General features: G+C 43.6%; 1 protein-coding gene and 1 long non-coding RNA gene across 2 annotated transcripts in view; both read right to left on the bottom strand.

The window, feature by feature from the left end:
- Nucleotides 1-18,840, bottom strand: part of LOC146200276 (uncharacterized) — a 125,977-nt gene that overhangs the window by 86,609 nt on the left and 20,528 nt on the right. The window lies entirely within an intron of this gene.
- Nucleotides 8,142-12,907, bottom strand: LOC146200277 (uncharacterized). The gene is made up of 3 exons (XR_014704810.1): nucleotides 12,781-12,907; nucleotides 12,336-12,526; nucleotides 8,142-8,281 (listed from the first exon to the last, which is right to left on the bottom strand). It is a non-coding gene; the product is annotated as an uncharacterized LOC146200277 (long non-coding RNA).

Genomic DNA, 18,840 nt, shown 5'->3' with positions numbered 1-18,840 from the left:
GCGATTTGTTCAGGTGCGCATTAATTCTGTGCCCATTTTTGCAAAGGTTGACTCAGGTGCTGAAGTGTCAGTATTACCAGCAACGTTTCCGGGATTACCGTCCCGACTGGTAAAAACCGATGAAATCTTGCTAGGTGCAGGAGGCAGTAAGCTTAACGTACTAGGCAAATTCGTAGCAGAGATCGCATGGAAAGAGAAAACTGTGTATCAAACATGCTACGTTGTCAGTCCGTTACGCGACGTCCTTCTAGGATTACCTGCACTTGAGGTCTTAGGCATCGTGAAATTTGCAGACGCGGTCGAGTCGGGAAACCTGCAGTACGAGACGCGTTTTCCAGAAATGTTCCGCGGTCTAGGTACGATGCCAGGGCAGTACACCATCAGGCTACAAGCTGGCGCTATCCCGCATGCCATAAGCGCTCCACGCAGGGCACCAATTCCCCTGAGGGAGTCCCTGAAGCGCGAAATAGATAAAATGGAGCGTTTAGGCATAATCAGGAAAGTGGATGGGCCCACCGAATGGTGCGCCGGAATAGTTCCGGTAGTGAAGCCCTCAGGAGACCTGAGAGTTTGCGTAGACCTCACTCAATTGAACAAATGCGTAGTTCGAGAGCGATTTACGTTACCAACTGTGGATCAAGCTCTAGGGTCACTGTCGGGAGCGAAATGGTTTTCAAAGCTCGATGCCAACTCAGGCTTCCACCAGGTGCGACTCAGTAAAGACTCGGAAGAGCTAACCACGTTCTTAACACCCTTCGGTAGATACTGTTTCACGCGACTACCCTTTGGAATTACCTCCGCTCCGGAATACTTCCAAAAGAGAATGTCTGAGATACTAGGTGGCCTGCCGGGGGTCGTTAATTTCATGGACGATGTCCTAGTGTCTGGCGAAAGCAAAGCTCAACACGATGAGCGTTTAAGTAACGTGATCACACGCCTAGCAAGGGCAAATGTGACATTAAACAAAGAGAAATGCTTATTCGGGGTTAGGCAAGTGCGTTTTTTGGGTCACATTTTGAATGAGGAAGGTATTCATCCTGATCCGGCGAAGGTCAGTGCTATAAAAGATTTGAGAGCATCCAGAAACGTTACTGAGCTTAGAAGCATTTGGGCATGGCGAATCATTTGGGCCGCTTCCTGCCACATTTAGCCCAAGTGACTGCTCCCATGCGTGTTCTTTTGCACAAGGATTGGGACTGGGTCTGGGACAGCAATCAGGAAAAAGCGTTCCAAGAACTCAAAGAGCTCATTTGTTCAGCGCAATGCATGGCTTTGTACGACGCTTCGCTACAAACCACTCTTTCAGCTGACGCATCGTCTTTTGGTCTGGGAGCAGTTTTGTTTCAAAAGCAAAAAGACGGGCAACGTAGACCAGTTGCATTCGCTTCTCGTTCGCTCACCAAAACCGAGCAACGGTACTCCCAGATCGAAAAGGAAGCGCTGGCGTTGACGTGGGCAGCGGAAAGGTTTGATGAGTATATACGTGGTCTGGAAGTTGTTTTTGAAACTGACCACAAGCCCTTGGTGTCGCTGTTGGGTCACATGGCAATCGATGCTATGCCGCCAAGAATTCAACGTTTTCGTCTGCGCCTGATGCGATACAGTTTTTCTGTATTATATGTACCAGGCAAATCGCTAACCACTGCTGATACTCTTTCACGTTCGCCGTTAGCTCGTACGAAAGTGGAAAGCTGTTTACCTGTCTCAGAGGTAACCGCTTACTCGAAAGCTTGTTTACTGGGTTTAGAAACAGGTGACGATTTCTTGAAAAGAGTAAAAGAAGGTCAAGCAAAAGACGAAGTGTGTCGAAGCTTGCGCACAGTGTGCAAAAAAGGGTGGCCCAGGAAACAAAATGTTCCCTGTTATCTTCTACCATACTGGCAGGAACGTGCATGCATTACTTTGGTGAACGGGTTTCTGCTCAAAGGTATGAGGCTTATCATTCCTCAGACCCTTCGCAAGGAAGCGCTAAGCAAACTGCATGACTGTCACCAAGGCATCTCGCGATGCCGCAGTGTGGCTAAAGGTTCTGTCTAGTGGCCGGGACTTAGCACTGAGATAGCGTCATTCGTGAAACAGTGCAGCGTTTGCGCGAGGCATGCGCCAGAACAGATCGAACCGATGATTGCATCGCCAACGCTCTCTTTTCCTTGGGAGAGAGTAGGGGTCGATCTGTTTGAAATTCAGGGACGACAATATCTTGTCGTAGTAGACTATCTTTCGCGATACCCAGAGATTGCCATTCTTCCGTCAACAAAGTCTGCTACCGTGATAAGCCGAATGAAAAGCATTTTTGCAAGACATGGCATTCCCGAGTGTGTGGTGACCGACAATGGTCCCCAATTTGTCAGTGCTGAGTTCGAGAAATTTGCAAAACTGTATGGCTTCCGTCATGTCACCTCGAGTCCGAGGCACCCCCAGGGAAACGGGGAAGTCGAACGTATGGTAAAGACGGTTAAGAATCTCATTCTAAAATCGGACGACCCTTACTTAGCCTTGCTGGCTTATAGGGCCACACCTGGTGTTCTGAACGTCAGCCCAGCGGAGATACTGATGGGTAGAAGGCTTAGGACGAGAGTCCTAATGCTGCCTTCGCACCGCAATCCGGGACAATGCTGTCTGCAAGAAGCGGCCGCCAAGGACCGTAAAGTCAGAAAGGAGCAAAGCCGCCACTTCGACCGACGTCACCGGTCTAAAAATCTCCCAAAGCTGGAAGCAGGTGATGTGGTGTGGGTGACTGATCTCCGTACCAAAGGTACAGTGCTCGGAGCAGCACCACAGCCGCGTTCATACCGTGTTCAAACGGAAAACGGGGTTGAAGTCCGTCGAAACAGGAGAATGCTTAACCGTCTCCCAAAAGACCGGGTAGATAGCGGGAACTACGAATTTCCGGATAGTCAGGAGCAGCCCAGCAGGGCCGGATTGGTAACTGGAGCAGACAACCAATTTGACGAAGCTCCGGAAGCTTTGCTGCCTCTAACTCAGACGGAGACTGACGGTGGCAATTCTCAAGCTAGAATTGTAACTACGACCAGATTTGGAAGAGTTGTTCGCAAACCCATAAGGCTGAGCGTGGACGACTGATGCTGGAGTGACTGTGTTCTGTCGTGTTTTCTTGGGTGTGTTCCAATGTTATTTTGAAGTGTATGCATGTAAAGTTAATAGTGCTTGAAAAGGGGGATGTGCTGTTATCATCTGTTTTGGTTTGGCTTGGCTTGGCTGGCAGCTGCGACTGCGATAGTGGCGCTAGTGTATCTGTGGCGCAAGTGTGGCGCAAGTGTATAAAGGCGGAGTGCGAGCATAAACGGGGGTTCATTTCGTCGCTTGGGAGCTCGGTGTCTGGACTGCTTTCTCTGGCAGCGTTCCGGCGCGGGTGCAACGGCGCCCCCTGCCTGGGCTAACACGACAAACGAAAGAAGCCAACAGTCGGCGAGGCAAAGCAAAACGTTGGGGATGGTACTTTATGTCTTTTTTTTAATGTTTACTTGGATAATCACAGAGATAGTAACGTAATCTGTTTAGGGGAAAGATAATTAAACACAAAGTAGAAGAAAAAACAACGTGCCGATGGTGAGAACCGAACCCACGACCTCCGAATAACGCGTCCGGTGCTCTTCCAACTGAGCTACATCGGCCGCTGTCCCCCCTGCTACTTTTTTGGGTATTTATGTTGTCTGTATACGAACCTTGAGAGTGTTCACCAGCGCCACCTTCAGCAAAGGCGGCGGACGTGGAACGTCCTTTGTTACCGCCAGCGTCACGTAGAACGTAATCAAGAGCGAGGGCGAAAGCTGTGCTAGAACTCCCTTACCCCAAGCGGCAAACCTATGGTCGGCCCGCACTCGGCCCTTGCCAATATGGCCGACTGAAACTTACCGGGCCGACCTAGACCACCTACCTCAGCCCGAGGTCGGGGATTGACAAAGGCCTAAGAACGGCCGATCATCGGCAATCGACGTCGGGCCGACGAGTACGGCCGACTTGGCCAGCCTATTGCCGCGCTATGGTCATGTATGGGCCATGGCTTGCCGACTTGACCAGCCTACTGCACCGCTAGGGTCATGAATGGGCCATGGCTTACCCATACATGGCCTAACCACTTCGGCGGTACTCGCTGGCCGGTGGTTTATCCACCGTCGGCAGTGGACCTCGGGCCAACGAGTATGGCCGACTTGGCCAGCCTACTGCCGCGCTAGGGTCATGGATATGGGTCATGGCTTACCCAGACATGGCCCAACCACTTCGGCGGTACACGCTGCCCGGTGGTTTATCCATGTATAATTAGTGGTCTACTCATCCATGGCCTATGGTGTACTCATTAAAATGTCTGCAGTTCAATTGTGCATGGAAAATTAGCGCTGCGGCAGTATTTTGAGATGCGCATCTTCTCCTCCAAGCGGGCTCTAACTTTGTGGCATCAGTAATGGTGTTCTCCGGGCAGGTGAAAAGCAACCCATACGTATGTAGCTCAAAAAAGCCTGAGCACCGGCAAATGTAGGTTTAAACAGCACTTTTTATTGGTTTTTCTTAAATATTCGAAACATGCTCAAAGCCCTGCTAATAAATAAATGGCACTTACAGCTAAGTTTGTGAGGCTTCACATCAATTTATTCTGGCTTTCAGCTTCTAGACTTCTTAATATAAACAGCGCGAACACGAAGACAAGGGACAAGATACAAGAAAGCCACAGTAGAAGCGCTGACTCAAAACTAAGCCTAAGCCCTTTACTTCGAGGCCCAGAAAAACCAACATGAAGAAAACGAAACAGTCACGTGAAACAACCCCTGGGTTCACCTGCTGCATAAAAAATTACTTAAAAAAATTACTTAAAAAAGACAGCTCTTTGCTTGAAAGAGCAAGTCTTGCTGACACACTTATTGTCCATTGAAATAAAATACAATTCCACTATCTCTCTCGTTATCTTCTCTTTGTGGCGATATAAAATCTTACAACTGTCAAACTTAGGAGTGCACTTCTCCTTCTTCATTATTTCACATGACTAGCAATGTGATACCAGAAACGTTTTGTCCTTTCCACTTTCCGCGTTGTTCCAGTGTTCCTGTAGTCTCATATTAATACACCGTCCTGTTTGTCCTATATAACTGGCTCCACAAGAGAGTGGAAGCCTATAGACCTTTTCACGGCGTCAAGAGTATGCATCAATGTTGCCTGTTTGGGCTGGACTGTGACTTGCCTCGCCCTTGCATTGTGAAGCGGTAGATATCCGTCAATGTTTGTATTTATTTTCGTCGCGAATGACTTACCCTCGTAAATAATGGCATACACCATCGAAAGTCTACAGGCCAGCACTGTGATTTGTATGGGTGTACGAACAACCAGCGGAGAGAACGATTTTGGGGACTGAAGTGTGCCCACAACACAGCACTCCGCAGGAGCACTGCCGATGTGGTATGTTTACGCTGCAATGGTTTACTGCATCACTCGATCTGCGAAGGCAGTGGATAGCTGCAGTCAACCACAATGATTTTACAGTGAGTTCGTGGTCATGGGATTTGCTCACGACTTTTTATCGCCGGAATAAAGACTGATGTGAACGCTGTGCCCGCGCTGCACGTTGGCTTTCTTTTCCTTTGGGCCAGTCTTTCATATTACCACGAAAGAGTTACTTTGCTATGTTCACATATTTATGTCCGCAGATCGCGTCCGCAAAATCGTGTCCGCAGCAGTTGCGAGTAATTGAGAAGAGGTGGATGTTAATGAGTGGTATCAATCGATAGAAGCTGACATAATGTTGCTGCTGAAAAAATAATTAGGCTAATAAGTTAGTTAGGTAATCAATTGCAAGCAAAAATGTTAAAGTTATCCGCAGCAGTTGTGAGTAATTGAGAAGTCGTGGAGGTTAATGAGTGGTGTCAATCGATAGAGGGTGATGTAATGTGCACAAAAATAGTTAAGGCAATAGGTTAATTTGGTAATTAGACGCAAAAAATGTAACCTAAATGGGTCTCTAATGAGACCCATTGGCTTGGCGCCACAATTGAATATATCAAATATTAAAATAGTTAATGAAATCAGTCAATTAGGGTGACGTCAAAGATGTGACGGCACGTAACCAGAAATAGAGCCGAGAAAGGGCATAAGAAGAGATTGGCGCGCAATTTGAAAGTACCGAAAACTAAAATAGTTAATTAAGGCAGTCAATTAGGGTGACGTCAAGGACGTGACGTCACGCAACCGGAAGTGGAGCTGAAAAAGGCCATAGGAAGGGATTGACGCGCAATTTGAAAGTACCAAAAACTAAAATGGAAGAACTGAATTAATGTGATTTAAAGGATGTGACGTCACGCAATCGGAGTAGAGACGAAAAAGGGCATAGAAAGCGACTGGCGCGCAGTTTGAAAGTACCAAAGACTAAAATGAATAAACAAGTGAATTAACGTGGCGTAGATGATGTGACGTCACGCAACCGGAAGTAGAGCCGGAAATGGGCATAGGAAGGCATTAGCGCGCAATTTGCAAAATCGTGTCCGCAGCAGTTGTAACTGAGAAGTCGTAGAGGTTAATGAGTTGTGTCAATTGATAGAGGGTGATATAATGTGTGCGAAAAAATAAGCCAATAGATTAATTAGGTAATTAGAGGCAAAAAATGAAAAAGTAAAAGCTAAAAAGGTCTCATTAGCGATTGACTTGGCGCCACATTTGAATTTATCAAATACTAAAATAGTTAATTAAATCAGTCAATTAGGGTGACTTCAAAGATGTGATATCACGCAACCTGAAGTCGAGAAAAAAAAAGGGATTGGCGCGCAGTTTGAAGTCATTTATTCTTTGGTACTTCCAAATTGCGCGCCAATCCCTTTTTTTGTCCTTTTTCGGCTGTACTTCCGGTTGCGTGACGTCACATTCTCTATGTCACATTAATTCACTTCTTGTTTATTAATTTTAGTTTTCGGTACTTTCAAATTGTGCGGCAATCCCTCCCTGCGCCCTTTTTCGGCTCTACTTCTGGTTGCGGGACGTCACATCCTTTACGTCACCCTAATTGATTGCCTTAACTATTTTAATCTGGTACTGTCAAATTGCGCGCAAATCCCTTCCTATGCCCTTTTTCGGCTCGATTCCAGGTTGCGTGACGTTACATTTTTGACATCACCCTAATTGACTGATTTAATTACCTATTTTAGTATTTGATACATCTAAATTTGATGCCAAGCCATTCGCTAATGAGACCATTTTCGCCTTTACTTTTTCATTTTTGCCTGCAATTAATTAACCTACTGGCTTAATTATTTTTCGCGTGCATTACGTCACCCTCTATTGATTTAGTGGTGTCAATCGATAGAGGGTGACGTAATGCACGCGAAAAAATATTTAACCACTCATTAACCTCTACGACTTCTCAATTACAGCTGCGGACACGATTTTGCGTGTTCTGCCTCTAATTACTTAATTATTTTATTGCCTTAATTATTATTTCGGGCACAACCTTACGTCACCCTCTATCGATTGACACCATTCATTAACCTCTACCACTTCTCAATTACTCGCAACTGCTGCGGACACGATTTCACGATTTCCATTTCACAACAGAAGTGAAATGGAAGTAAGGAGCAGTATGAATATGGCGCCTTGAAGGGCACAAAACAGATGCGCGGCCGTCCGGCCCAAGTTCAGCTTTCACAAGCAGAGTTCAAAATGGCGCCATAACCTGTTTCGACGCTAGACGTCGCTCGTATCGGGCAATGGCGCTACTGAAACGACGATTTGTGAAAAGGTCTATACACAACACCTGTCTTGCAGCCAACATAAGGGTTTCTATGTTTCACCCCACATTCTTGCTTCTTCGCTTCTCTTTCCCTTTGAATAGCCGGGCAGATCCTCTTCATCTTGAGCGGGGCGGTCAATGCGACGTCAACGTTATACCTCTTGCCTACATTTCTGAGGCCATGCGAAATTCTGTGCACATGCGGTACCACTGCAACCTTCCTCTTCCTCTCACCCATGCTGGGCAGGGATTTCGGTCTGTGCGTTTTTTTAAGGCTCTTCAGTACCCGGCAACTGAAGTACCCGGTACTGTGGCTTTCTTGTATCTTGCCCCTTGTCTTCGTGTTCGCGCTGTTTATATTAATAATGAGTAAGTACCAACTCGCCCAACAAAGTATCTTGGTTTATCTTCTAGACTGAGTTGAAGATGTCACGTTTCCCTGCTCGTTGTGCCCGCCGTCCTATTACTTCACTGTCACGAGCCATCGCTTGATTGCTGCCGCGGTCTTCCTGGAGAGGACGTCACTCAGGTACACGCTGCCTCTCCTCAGGCATCCTAGAAAATATACGAAAGAAAACATCAGCCTTCATTCCGTATTCATATGAGTTTCCTAGCCTGTTAAAATGATAAAAGGCGGTCACTCAAGCAAATATAAGGACCTTCAGTGGTATCAGTAGTGATGTAGTCATCCGATGATATCTGAAGTCATTTGAAATATGAGGTGCACCATTTTTACACATATACTGCTTGTCCAAGCAAATTTGATCCAAGGGATAAAAAAGACATTTCCGAGGCAGGGGAAGGAAACCAGAAACATATTGCTGGAAGCTACCTTCAGCGCCACAGAAAAGGTTTTGTTGGGAATCCTTAATTGACATTATTTACCTAAATTACTGATTAATGACTTACACAATAAATGGTGTTGCTACTTTGAAGAGTACCGGCGCAAACCACGTTTCATTATTAGCGATAAAGAACCATCACGTCTGCATTTCGTTCCCGAGATACAATAGGAAACCCCGAAAATACAAAAATCAGATTGCCGGACAATACAATTGAGGCCTTGGCTTGGCCCGACATCCCTGTGTAGCGTTTGACCTATAAGTTGCCTATGGTTTCTTTGTCCGCGCCAGCCCAACCGTTCAACAAGACCGTATTTGTACTTTATAGCTGAAAAATAATGTTCCACTCATTTGTATCCTTAACCGTTCAACAAGACCGTATTTGTACTTTATAGCTGAAAAATAATGTTCCACTCATTTGTATCCTTACCGCTTTGTAGTCATTATCCGCACTGCAAAGTTCAGCGCGCTCAGTGTAACTCGCGCCTTCATGTGCCCCAAAGGGCTGACGCGAGGCAACCATCGCCAGCATATCACTCTTACTCATGCATGGGACCAGCCATCATAGCGGCAGGTTGTTTCGTCCGCTCAAAATCATGTTGAGAGCAGCACAATTGAGGTGTGCGAATGGGCTGGTAACGGTTTCGGTATCTACATAACACTGCATATAGAAAAAAAAAGGTACACATGAGGTTTCTAACCGCAAAAATCGAAACAGAGGTTTCCTAACGTGCTCACCGACTCTGTAAATCGTATTTATTGTCTAAAGTGAATATTTAGTACTTGGAGCGAATAACCTCACTTCCCTACGTACAAAATAAAACGTTACTGTGCTGTCCTAAGAGGCTGCCGGCAATGCGTCATCGGTTTCCATCGCCTGTTTCTAATGGTTTATTTCTAACCCTTGGCTCAAGCTATCAAGCACAGCAGGTGTAATGTAACTTGAATAAAACCTGCATGAGATCATACATATAGGTATATTTGTAAGCTTTACAGATTTCACTTACAAATATTACGAGAATCGCGTCACTGCGGTCTTTCTTTAAAATTGACACCAATATTCGTGGCTAAAATAACGTACTCAACGTATTAATTCAGCTCCGCAAGTGCAGCTGTAACAGAAAGTGAGGGCTGGCGACACCGAAGGTGTGCCTAGCTTTCAAATTTTCTTAGATGGCCCAACCGTTCGAAATATGTAATTTTAAAAATAAGCCCTTGATAGTGGCTTTCTCACAGCGTATATGGGTGCCTTAATAAGAAACATAATAGAGGTCCCATGACCATCTTTCGTTTCAAATGAACTTTTTATATGTGGTGGGCAAATATCTAGACACAAAGGAATTAACCTTAGTTTTGCAAGATACGGCGTAGTTTCTTCGAAAACAGAAAAAAAATATATTACGGTATATCTTTAGAGGTAGAAAACGCTGCTTTTGCCATTTCAAAATGTTGTAAATTTGGATACCATGATTTTGTCATCTACTATTTTTTACTCACTAAATATATGCAGGTTTTACATTTACAAACAGTATTAGGAACCCGTTTTGTTTTTGCAGTTGAGTTATTAAAAATCGCAAACTTTGGTTCAGGAGCGATGCGCTGTACAAATATGCATTTTTAACCTTGTATACTGGAATGTGATGCATTAGGTCGGTTGCACTAAATATGTTTCCACCTCCTAACGCATGTTCTTAATTCCAGGCAATATTTGGAGCTCCAGACCGCTAAGTGTGTTCTACACAACGCATCAAAATTGCCCAAAATTTGAAAACAGCAGTAAAGGGGAAATTTGCTGCGATTAAAAAAAAGATCTTTGATCTTCAAATACCTCTCAAGAATCTTCAGTACCTCAAAAATATCACCGACTAAAAAGTGTTGCGTTATATTGTTTAAAAATATAACATTAAATATTAAACCAAGTGCTTGTCCTGATAATGGCTAAATTCAGCCTGCATTCTTGCAAGATCCAATATTATCCTGGCACTGAAACTATTTCTCTGCATTATCTGGGTTCCATTCTTTATTTCTAGAAAAACTTGAAGCTCTAGGTTTGTTTTTTTCTACATATAATATTTAAATTGGCCAAAATTAAAAAAAAATGGTAAAATAAGGAAAACTGATTAGGACTGAAGAAAATGCCGCAACATCGATTTTTATCGAAATCTCTGGAAACAATGCAAAGTACTTTGTTAATATGAGTCAGTAAATGTATTGAATTCTGCAAAATGTAAAATTAGAAATATAAAAATGCCTGTTTTTAATCTATAGATTTGCTTATATGACTCCCCCTTATAGAGTAGGCATCAAAACTTCAATTTAGTATTTGCTGAATTTAGTTACATTTTACTGTAAGTAAAATTTAAAGCCTTGTCAGCGCTAATAAAGCCTTTTTCTGCTTGTCAGCAAGGACATAATCTAGCTTAAAATGGTATTAATTCGCTATTTCTGTCAATTTCATGGCAGAACGCAAGTGAAGGCTGCACTTTTTCTCTGTCTTTCATTCTTTTTTATTTCTAGGTGCAGTAGTATTCAATCTAGTCTATTAATATATTATTCCATTTCTCAGCTTTGACCATAACTAACAATACTATATTTTTGAAGATGGTTTTTAAATGTGTAATTTTTTATAATGCAATCATAAGTAAATTGCTTTCCAGCGTTACAGAGAACACACATAGTAGCTTAGATCTCCAGATTCTGCCTTAAATTAACAGTATAACCTGCGTAATAAAGACAGAATATTTTAGTTCAAACAACGTAACGCATCACGCCAGTATGTAAGGTTGAAAATAAACATTTTTGTAGCGCGTTGCGCTTGAAGCAAAGTTTGGGATATTTTACTAAATCAACTGCATCAATGAAACAAGCTTTCAATACTTCTTCTACAAATAAAAGTTATGTTGATGTGGTGAGTAAAAAAACAATGGATGACAAAACTTTAGTGCGCAAGCAGCATGCCTCCAAACGTGCAACATTTTGAAATGACAAAAACGGGGTTTTCCAGCTTAAGTGATAGGCGTTTTTTTTTTCTTCTGAGAAACCTACGCCGCATCTTGCAAACCTAAGGGTCTCTCCTTTGTGTCGAGAGATTAGCCCACGACATAGGGAAATTTAATTAAAACAAAATGGTCATGACTCCACGATTACTGTTCCTGTCCAAAGACATCCATATTTGTTTTCATTTCGTCTCTTCAAACAGGCTGGTTTAGGCAATGCGGTGAATAAAAATATCATAATATATATTAAAGATTTCCACCCTACACGTTGTACCTAAAGCTACCTATATTGTCACAACTGTCATTCATTATTTGTAGCTGAAACAACATCACAAAAGGAATTCGATTGCAAATTGTTCGCGAGTTAAATAGATGTACGGGATGACACACGTGTACTCTGCAGAATACAATTTAAAAAAGAGCAGTCACAAACTATAGGCAAATAAGGCTATGATACGGAGCATATGTATTACTCCGGTTAACAGTAAAAAAGTCGACTTTTACCATATTAATATATTCGGCAAACTATTGCATGTTCACATAGGAACACAATTAATGAACTCATTCACGCATCTAATGTCTATGGGCATTAGATGCGTGGATGACTTCGCTTTATTCCAATTCGTGCGTTACTGAAAATAATTGAACGAGGAAAAATTTAATGTCTTCACAATTTTCAGCGAGTATACCACAAAATATACTAAGGTGCTTCATATATAGTCACATCACATAGCAAGTGAAGTGGGATAACAGAACTAATCAGACACTCACCCTGATCAGCATTTCGCTTTTGCGCCATCTTTGTAAGTTTTTAGGCAGGCTTTTCCACTGATTATCCTCTTCTATATACCCTTGCCACCCACAGGACACAGATCTTCTGGGGGTACCGAACTGTTGGTTTTCGCACCAGTGATACAACTTAATCGAACCATTTCTACGTAGAAAACACTCTCGATGCGCACCTAAAAAAAAATGAAAGTATGTATGTTTAGGCGAAATCATTCACCCGTGATAAAATAATATGATTTGAACAATAAAATCAAATGATCACACTCGAAGCAACAAGAAAGTGGTGGAGAGATAGAAATTGAAGCAATGAAAGGCGGTTGCTTACTGCAAAAAGCCAATAGCAAGAGGTCCACCGTCTATAAGAATAGGCAATAAAAATAAGGCACATTTAAAGGTGCATGGAGCAGTTACAATTATGTAGTGCTACCTTTTGTTAGGCAGGCTTTTCCGCTGATTATCCTCTTCTTTATTCCCCTTCCAACCACAGGACACAGATCTTCTGGGGGTGCCAAACTGTCGGTTTTCGCACCAGTGATATAACTCAATCGATCCATTTCTACGTAGAAAACATTCCGATGCACATCTAAAAAAATGAAAGCATGTATGTGTAGGCTAAATCCTTCACACATGATAAAACAATATTATTTGAACAATAAAATCAAATGATCACACCCGGAGCAACAATAAAGTGATGGATAGATAGAAATTGAAGCAATAAAAGACGGTTGCTTACTGAACAAAGTCAATAGCAAGAGGTCCTGCGTCTATAAGAATAGGCAATAAAATTATGGCACATTTAAAGGTGCATGCAGCAGTTACAGTGATGCAGTGTTACCTTTTTTGTTTCACTGCAGCGGTTGGTATAAATATTGCAGAAATTGCTAGGCATCTCAGGTAACCCCATTGAAAACCTCATCCAAGGTTGCTGCGGCGTGTTATTTGCAGCTGTTAACGGTAAGACAGGCTATCCTATGAGTGCATGTTCATTTCCTCCTTTTTGTATCTTGAATGAAAGCGACTGAACAGTGGGTGTTGTAAGAGGTGCAGCGTCCCTAGGAATAGGGAACAAAATTAAGTTTTGCTTGTAATAAACAAAGGTACAAAAAGGAGCAAATATGCTTGAAATAATAGCATGATGACCTACCTTTTCATCAACAGCTGTAAACAACCTGTCACTACTAGTCGGTTCTTTGGATAGGGTTCTCAATGCCAGAGCTTAAAGCTAAGAGCAATATGAGTAATATTTATATCGGTCACAGCCGTAAAGAATTAGCACAATACTCCATTACTGTAACTATTCAACCGTCCATTTATACATATTGTTCATTAAAGAACCATGCACATCTTATTGCTCTTTTCTACTCCCAAATGATTTCCTATACAATTAGAATACGTTGGTCGCTGCTTCGGTTTAAAATTTTTGTACGATGGCTATGACGTGCACTTCATGCATACAGTACGTGAGGCACAAAAAGCTATAATTGCCGCACAGGCGGACCTGACGTCCTGTCCCATTTAAAGTGCGCGCCGTGATCGAGCGCTTCGCGAGCTATATATCTCGGACGATATGGTCGCCTCATACCGGCCGTCAATTTTTTGTACAATGTGTCCCACATGCACGTTGTTTACTTTCCAGTGACAGGGGCGCAGTGCACACACGGCTGATGCGCCTTTTTGCTTGTTTTGTTATTTTGCTCTGCCATCGAAGCGCGTCTGCGAAACCGCTCTCCTATTGTCGCCGCCTCCTGACAGCGTGCCCTCACCTGAAGGTGCGTTCTCAGAAGGGGGGCGTCGATCAGGAAAATTTTGAAAAGGGGCTCACTTGCGCTGTTCACGGATTTCAAATCCTCAATATGATATTAACCATTATAAAAATGGGGGTTCATTATTACTAAAGTATAGCCTAATCATCAAGCGGCATCACGCACATAACGTCTGCCCCACTGTAAAATTCGCTTGCGCAGACCGCACGGACAGTTTTCAAAGCATCGTCTGTACATTTGAAAACAAAAAGCTGCCCTAACTCTTAACAAAATCCAAAAACTGAACGAACATGGCTTCCTGCGCGCAGAAAAGACGCTGTCCAAAATATATGTACAAAGCTGAGCGCGTAGTATCTGGTTACTAATTGATTGCGGCGCGCTGCGCAGTCAAAAAACTGCGCAAATGGCTGCCGGTAGTGTTCTGTCGCGCGTTGGTGGCACACACACCTGTTATGCACGGCTTCTCTATTTTCGGCGCAAATGTTGTTCATATCGCAGCCAGTAAATAAGTCCACGCACTTGCTTGCATGTAACCCGGACGAAAATTCGCTTAGTTCTTGAAGTCATGCTTCGCGCAGTTATTTCGAGGCGAATACGGAAAGAGAACATTTGGGACTGGTAGGAGATTATATAGAACCAATTATGAAGCAATGGCATGCTGCAAAGATATATACTCACGGTCTAAGATGACGGCTTTCACTAAGTCCGAGAATGCCGATGGTTTCCCGCCCTTGCTGTAATCCGTACTCCGGCGACATTTCACAGCTCTACTATTCACAGATATGTAGCAAGCACAAACCGGAGCACATGTAACGTATATAGGCGCAAGAAAAAAAATTATACACAGCACAATGAATAAGAAAATTAACTAGGGAAGCAAATAAAGAAAGGTATAAGAAGCAGTCACAAGTCTTGTAGCGTCTTCATCAAGCTCTGAAATGAACGCTTCGGGAGGAGGCCGCACAGCCGCGCAGCGGGGGATTCGTAGACGAGGTGGAACAATGAACTGCTCAACCAGTGTACGTCGATTCCCGCCGCGGTGTTGTGTTCGCAAGGGCTGCGCGTGGGAACGAAGGACCAACGACCCTCTCGACATTCAATTCCTCCTTTACCCCAGCCTCTCCTGTCTGCATCGGCCAGCCGTGCCCATTGGACCGCGCCGATGAGCGGCCGCCAGCGCGCACCGCTCGAGTCGAGGTCTAATAAATAGTTTTTTTTCTGTTCGCAAAAGCATTGTTTCTTCAAGCCAACCGCAGACATAACATTTTCTTAAAAAAAATAGAAAGCCTCCCCATCTACCATCCACAACGTTGCGTAAATCTATACAGTTGGTGCATCGACAAATGCGCACGTCATCTTTCCCCTCCCGCTTCCACCTATGATCGAACAAAAGACGGTCGTTCGACCTTTTATATTTACTTCAAAATATTATATATTGTTGCATGATGACTGATTAATAATATCGAAGAGGCGGAGTTCCGAGCTTCTCTGCTGTTCTGGCCAAATTTAGTTATAGATTACACAAACTATGTTCAAGTTAGCTAGCTGAAAATTATCTGACTGAATATATACATGTTTTTATTTGTATTCAGTTAATTTTCGCTATTCGGGTAAGAGTAGATGTTTTTATAAAAATTCTCAAGATCGGCCCAAGAAACGAAATTTTCCTAAATTGCAGGCCTTTGTTTCAGGAAAGGTTCATGGTAGCGCAGCAATAATTCTACACTATGTTCTCAGCATAGTTATCCGCAAACAGGTAAAGCTTATATTTTTGTGACATTTGAATACAGATACGATCGCGCTAATTTACAGAAAACAGCGAACATTGAAAATTTATTAGGAAAATAAAAAAAAACTGTTTTAACACTGTTTAAACTTCTTCCGCCTATTCTACACTACCTCAGCTTTCAAAATCATTAAAAACACCACGCATAATTTTGTTGCGCTAGTAATTATGGCCACTCTGATAAGGCCTTTGTCCAATTATAGCGCACCGCGCAGATCTGAAGTTCTCCGGAATTTGTGAATCGTTCAAGGTTTTTAAATTTTGGCATATTATTGTAACAGGGAGAAATACATTTATAAAAGAGGATTAAAGATATATGCATTGAGAAATAGCCAAGGAGCCAGGCAATGAGGGCCCCCAGTTCGACGCACTTCTTTTTCTTATTCTTCCCCAAACGAGCGCGCCACTTCGTCCGCATCACTCTCCAGCTATAAAAGTATTTCTACGGTTATTGTTTGTCTCGACTTCGCGAATTGACGGTGACAGACACAGCAATGAATGATTCAGAATCAGTTTTGTACGCGTCGAATTCCTGATGCGCTGTGGCATCAGGCACCACACAGACGTTTTTCGCAATCACCTTCACCTTAACGCGAATTACAGAAGGAGACGATAACGTTCAATGAGCAAGCAACGTATTCCAAATCATTTTAGTAGAATGGAAAAATTGTGAAGGGCATAGAAAACTGCCTCAGTAAAACACAGTGTTTCTGGGCTGCATCCGTTTTTTTCGAATGACTCGACAGCGCACATTATTTTCATTCCTGTACAGTTTCTTTCATGCAGTCCTGGCTAGCGTGCCTGCATGAAGTGTGATCAGCAGATCGAACGCGCGGCAAAAGGCCCACTTCAGGCCGTCTGGATGCCGTCATCTGAGAGAGGCACGAGCATCCGGTTACCAATTGTTTTTTTTTCCTTTTTTTTTAGCATTCGATCCTTGCTTTGCCACTGCAGCACCAGTTATGCTTTCCACCGATCGCATCTGGCGCAGCAGTTTCTCATGCGGCAGAGGCTGTCGCCCGCGCTGGTGAAGCGGGCTTCCCAACAGTGGTCGCATCTCATTAACTTCACCCCCTGTTATTGGCGTCCGGTTGCAGTGCGAAAAACAGGCGGATAGAATAGTGAAGCTCGTGCCGATGCGTTGAACTGCTACAAGGAAGTATTTTTTATTAGTTTTGGGTAGCTTTACCATAATATATGTATCGAAGTCTGTCGGTCTGAAGACGCAAAAACTAGCTCTCACTGCACCGCCTCTTAAAACGAACGTCTAGGGTGAGCACACCCCCGCGCTCATGGCCGCTCCGGTCATCTCAACATCTCAACATTACTGTCCTCATTTCCGTCGACATCTTTTCCCTACTGTTGGACATATTTTTAGAACCTGAAATCCAATCCTGCTTGCATTTTATTCGCTTAGTGGCCAAGAAGTCAGACCTGCAGCAATTGCAAATTCCTGTTTAAGGGTCTTATTGGACTGGTCGTAACTACTAGTGCACCAATATTGTGCAATGTGTTTTTATTGACATTGCAAATTGATGTAGAGAAGAATACGTGAACAAAGTTTATAAAAAGATATCATAATCGTTTTTTTTTTATTCTCCTCAGAAATTTTCATTGTAATAATGGTGAAGGTGATTGCGAAAAACGTCTGTGGGCTGCCCTATGCCACAGCGCATCAGGAACCCTACGCATACAAAGCTGACTCCGATTCATTCATTGCTGTGTCTGTCACAGCTAGTTTGCAACGTCGAGACAAAAAATGACAGAGGATGATGAGGACGAAGTGGCACGCTCGTTTGTGGAAGAATAAAAAAGAAGTGCGTCGAACTCATTGCCTGGCTCCTTGGCTGAATACAAGTACCTTCGCACTTGTATTCAGAACTCGAGCGTAACCGCTGAGCCATCACGCCTTATACGCTTCAGATTCGGATATCAATTTTGTAGACATTTTGCGGAATTCTTGTGGATTTTGGGCGAATGTTCTACTTATCATGGGTCCCGAAAGCGATAGCGCGCATGCATAGGCGGAATTTCTCGCCGTTCTTCCTAAGGCTCAATAGGCCTCACTCTGGAAGCGACGGACTAACTGAGCATAGGCATTAAAAACAGTTGAGAAGAGGCAATTTACGAGACCTTTGTGGCCACAGGCCGACAAAAACGACCTTTCTTTTGAGACGTGTGTTAGCGAGGTAAGCTCACCTGCGAGAAAAAGTGGAGAGGCCACGCGCTTTGAAAAGTCTGCACGTCCGCCTTTTCTGACGGTGAAGCGGTTATTTCTGTTTAAGGTACTCTCCTAAATGTACTTGCCATCTTGCCCAAACAATTTTGTCTGGCGCATTGTTTTGTATAAAATAAAAAAAAAGCAATCGTAGCGGTTTGCTCGAAGCTGTACGTGTTGGTTCAATGCTGGGAACTAAAGCTGGAACGTGAAACCGAAGGAGGTTCTTGCCTCTATCAGCCTCTCTCGCCTCCCTGCTGTTCACCGGTAGTCTGCGCAGAGCGTGCGCAAGCCAACAGCGCATGTGAGACGCGCCAGCACAGTCGTGGGAAACAGGCGGAGGAAGAGGGTGGATGTTTACTCTGCGGGCGCGTTGAGGCCAAATTACAGGCGCCGAGGAGCGCGTTTCATCGTACTGGGCGCGCCGCTTTCGAGCTCGCACGATGTCGACAATCGCCGAACCTTTCGCTTTCGCCGTAGTCCCTTTATGTTCTCTCTCCGAGTGCGTTTTTTTTTTGTTTTTTTTTTTGTCTAGATGTATAATCTCGCTATTACTGCCTGTAATATATAGATATTGATGCTTATTTGCTCATTTAGTCGAGTTTGCATTTTTCCTCCTTTGCGCGTTTCAGGGTTTGAACTGTTGTCATATTGCTTTTATGGATTCCGTTACACATGTTTTAAGTTGCGTTTCTTCGTGACAGCAAATAAATGCATATT

This window comes from Amblyomma maculatum, chromosome 2 (genome assembly GCF_055883805.1).
Source record: "Amblyomma maculatum isolate TAMU_Amacu chromosome 2, ASM5588380v1, whole genome shotgun sequence".
Classification (NCBI taxonomy): Eukaryota; Metazoa; Arthropoda; class Arachnida; order Ixodida; family Ixodidae; genus Amblyomma; species Amblyomma maculatum.
This window is presented reverse-complemented; position numbering and strand designations above follow the sequence as displayed.